Below are 4,524 nucleotides of genomic sequence, written 5' to 3'. Positions count from 1 at the left end.
ATATTAATAAATTTATGGCCAGGCACGGTGGCTCATGCCTGTTAATCCCAGCAGTTTGGGAAACCGAGGCGGATGGATCACCTGGGGTCAGGAGTTTGAGATCAGCCCGACTAACGTGGTGAAACTCTGTCTGTACTAAAAATACAAAAATTAGCCAGGCTTAGTGGCGGAGGCCTGTAATCCCAGCTACTTGGGGGGTTGAGGCAGTAGAACGGCTTGATGCAGGGAGGCGGAGGTTGCAGTGAGCCGAGATCACGCCTCTGCGCTCCAGCCTGGGTGACAGAGCGAGAGTCCGTCTCAAAATAAATACATAAATAAAATAACATAAAAAAATAAAATTTATGTCTACCAAAATAATTTATCTGCATTATGAGCAAAATATGTCTATGTTTTGACTTGACCCTTTTTGCACTCTCAACACTGTGCAATCCTCCTCATACCTTAAGTCAGTGTTTTGTTCGTCCATTTGACAGTACGGCAGGGAAGAGTCTTGAATGAATAGCTCTCTGCAAATTCGACTTTGCCCTTTCAAATCTTGCTCTTCAGAAACCTGCTAAGACAAGAGAGAATATAAGTAGCAAAATGCACCGCAAATACTCTCCGGGTTGCTCCAGGAGAAAGCTGGGTTCAGTAGCCTGTTGAGTATGAATCAAAAAGAAGCATGGGAAAATGGAAAGTATCTACATCAGAACAGGATAGTGATTCCTAAATTTCCGGATGAATGGCCTGATGCATTTCCAGCTGAACTAGCCAGAAGTACGATGGTTTTAGTGGGTATCCACTCTAGCCCAAAACTTTCAGTCACTGCTTGACCTTTCTTCCTCATTCTTTCTCTTGTATTTTAAACCCAAACACGCCAAAATAAACAAACAAAAAGAAGCACAAACAAAAAGAAGCACAAACAAAACTGTTGCTGCCTGTATCAAAGCTGCAGGCTGCTCCCACCTGAGAACTGATACAACGTCACTTTCCCCAAACCTCCAATACCAGGGGCTACTGCTCCACGAATATTCAACCACACGCCCTCGAAAATGCTCAGCCTGTTTCCTGCAATGGAGAGCGCAGGGAGGCACTCTCAGAGTCACAGAATCTTGGGCAACAACGAGTTGTATCCTTCTGTGGGATATACACTTTGAAACCACTCACCTAGAGACTTCTGTCTTCCCCAGGGCCTAGAGAAAGCTTGGAAGAGACGCGGCGCTTGGCTGCTTTCTTCCTCCACGCTTGTCCCAATACTATCCGTCTTTAGAGACCCATCCCCGATTTTTCTTCTGCCTTCTTCTCCGCTGCTGCTTCTCCCCTCCACCCAGTTTCATCCTTTCCGGCGCCAAGAGCCCTTCCTTCCTTCTCAAAGCCACTCCTCAGCTTCCATCCACTCCTCAGCTCATTTCAGTTCCCAGGCACTTGCCTTTCTAGTATAGTAAGAACATAACCTGTAGATTAGGGACAAACTTCTCCGTACTCTCCCTTATGCCCCTGCCGGGTTTACAGTGTTCTCCAAAATTTGTATCTGGATTAAACAGTCGCACCACATTTTAGCTAAAGATGGGAAGAGTCTACTTTCTGCACTTCAGGGACTGATCAAATTTTCTCACCTGTGCGGGTGTAAGGAGTGTTTCACAAAGGCCGAAATTTTTTCGTAGGTTGAACCCAGCTTTCTTTGTGCTTTCCTCCTTGCTCAAAAAAATTTACTCTGAAAGAGTCCTCTGCCTTCGGCTTCTTTTGTGTTGTCTTTAAAACCAGAGCTAGCCAGGCTTGGCAGCAAACACCTGTAATCTGAGCACTTTGGGAGGCCGAGGCGGGAGGATCCTTAAGCCCAGGAGTTCAAGACCAGCCTGGACAACATAGTGAGAAGACCGAACTGCCCCCCTCCCCCCATCCTGTCTCTATAAAAAATCAAAAAACGAAAAAAAACAGAGCTATAGGGTCGCCGATGAAGCTGCTGCCATATTTCTAAACCCAGATGTTGGACGCAAGCGTGTGCAAAACTGCCACGTTTGCCACTCTTTGTTTTTGTCAAGTGTTGCAAATTAACCTCTTCTCTTTGCTTGTTTGATTGTTTTTCAGGAGTTATTAACAACTTTATTGAAGTACAGTTGATATATGCAAAACCCCTACACATGTTGAATGGAAGCAATTTATGAGTGAGGATGTATGCATACATTTATAATGCTATTTCCACAATCAGGGTAATAAACACATTTATCAACTTCACAAGTTTCTTTGTGTTCTTTCATGTGCATGGGTGGGAAGAAGACTTAAACGTGAGAGTTATCTTTTTAACAAACTTTTAAGTATACATTATAGTATTGTTAACTGAAGGCCCTATGGTGTGCAATAGATCTCTAGAAATTATTCATGTTTCATAACTAACATTTTAACTCACTGAGCAACAACTTCCCATTTCTCTCTGCCACTGGTCCCTGACAATCACTATTTTGTTCTCTGCTTTTATGAGTTTGACTATTTTAGATACTTCATACAAGTGGAATCATGAAATAGTTGTCCTTCTGTGACTGGCTTATTTCACTTAGCATAATGTTCTCCAGGTTAATCATTCGTGTTGGTGCAAATGGCAGAATTTCTTTTTTATAAAACGCTGAATAATATTCCATTGTATGTATATACCATATTTTCTTTGTTCACTCTGTCAATGGACATTTGTGTTGTTTCCTTGGTTATTGTGAATAATGCTGCAGTGAACATGGGAGTGCATATGTTTCTCTAAGATTCTAGTTTCGATTTTTTTGGGACATATACCCAGAAGTGGGATTGCTGGATCATATGGTAATTCTATTTTTATCTTTTGAGGAATCTCCATACTATTGTCCATAACGGTGGCATCATTTTACATACCAACAGTGTACAAGGGTTCCAATTTCTCCACGTCTTTGCTAACACTTCTCTTTCGAGTTTTTTTTTTTAATAATAGACATCCTAATAGGTGTGAGGTGGTATCTATTGTGGTTTGATTTGCATTTCCCTGATGATTAGTGATGTTAAGATTATCTCTTCACATATCTAGTGGCTATCTGGATGTCTTCTTTGGAGATATGTCTATTCAAGTGCTCATTTTAAAATCAGGTTATTTGGGATTTTATGTTAGTGTGTGTGTGTCTGAGTGTGTGTGTTTGGCTATTGACTTGTAGCAGTTTAAAAAATTTATTTTGTAGATGAACCCCTTATCAGATAAATGATTTGCAAATATTTTCACCCATTCCATAGATTGCCTTTCTCCTCTGTCGATTGTTTTCTTTGCTGTGAAGAGGCTTTTTAGTTGGCTATAGTCTCATTTGTCCATTTTTGGTTTTGTTGCCTGTACTTTTGGTGTCGTACTCAAGAAATCATTGCCTACACCAATGTCAAGAAGATTTCCCCCTGTTTTCTTCAAGGAATTTTACAGTTTAGGGGCTTAAGTTTAAGTTTTAAATTCGTTTTTAGTTGACTTTTGTGCATTAACGTCTTATCTCCTCACCTGGATCTACATTTCCTCTGCAGCACTCACAGAACTAGTCTTTATACTCTTTGGCACTACCGTGTGTGTGTGTGGGTGCGTGTGTGTGTGTGTGTGTGTGTTGGCAGTTTCATAGGCAGAGAAGGTTTTTTTTTTTTTTTTTAAAAAGGAGAGAATCTGAAGACATACTAGAAGATTCAATCTTGGGACTTCGCTCCAGGTGGACGGAAACTGACACAGACAGTTGGCTAAAAGCAGTCCTTGAAATAGATGATGGCTGTGGGAGGATTCAAGGGCCTTTCGGTCCAGAATGCCTTTCTCCTCTTGACACAGCATCAAGACGAGATTCCATTCAGAAGTTTCAGAAGCAGAAGATAAACCTAGCGGACTTTAACCTATCATACCCTAAGCCCTCACCTTTAGACAACAGTATATAATAAATCAGTAAAAGAGGTCAACGCCAAGTGGGGGTGTAGCTCCATGGTAGAGTGCATGCTCAGCATGCATGAGGCACTGGGTTCGCTCCCCATCACCTCCACAAACGTTTTCCTATATATCTTTGAAAATTTCTTTCAGTCTTTGAATACTTTGTTTCAGTCTTTTCTTCTTTCTTTATGCATACCCTAGCTTGTGTTTTTCCTACTCACAGCTAAGGTAAGCCATTTGGTACTCATTCATTTGTACTATGGGTCCTAACAGTCCTTCTGCCTCCCAACCTGACTGCTTCAGCACAGCTTTATAGTCATTTACTGAAATAGAGAAGCTGTTTATTCAAGATCCCCTGACAATGAAGCAACAGTCATGTCGGCCATTGAAGACTCGTTCTCCTTTGCTGCCCTTTCTCATGACTATAAAGAAGTCAGGTGGCTCACGCCTGTAATCCCAGCACTTTGGGAGGCCAAGGCGGGTGGATCACGAGGTCAGGAGATGGAGACCACCCTGGCTAACACGGTGAAACCCCGTCTCTACTGAAAATACAAAAAATTAGCTGGGCATGGTGGCGGGCGCCTGTAGTCCCAGCTACTCAGGAAGCTGAGGCAGGAGAATGGTGTGAACCGGCGAGGCGGAGC

Source organism: Nomascus leucogenys, unplaced genomic scaffold (genome assembly GCF_006542625.1).
Source record: "Nomascus leucogenys isolate Asia unplaced genomic scaffold, Asia_NLE_v1 001275F_44473_qpd_obj, whole genome shotgun sequence".
Lineage (NCBI taxonomy): Eukaryota > Metazoa > Chordata > Mammalia > Primates > Hylobatidae > Nomascus > Nomascus leucogenys.
The sequence above is the reverse complement of the archived record's forward strand: the minus strand, read 5'-3'. Positions refer to the sequence as shown.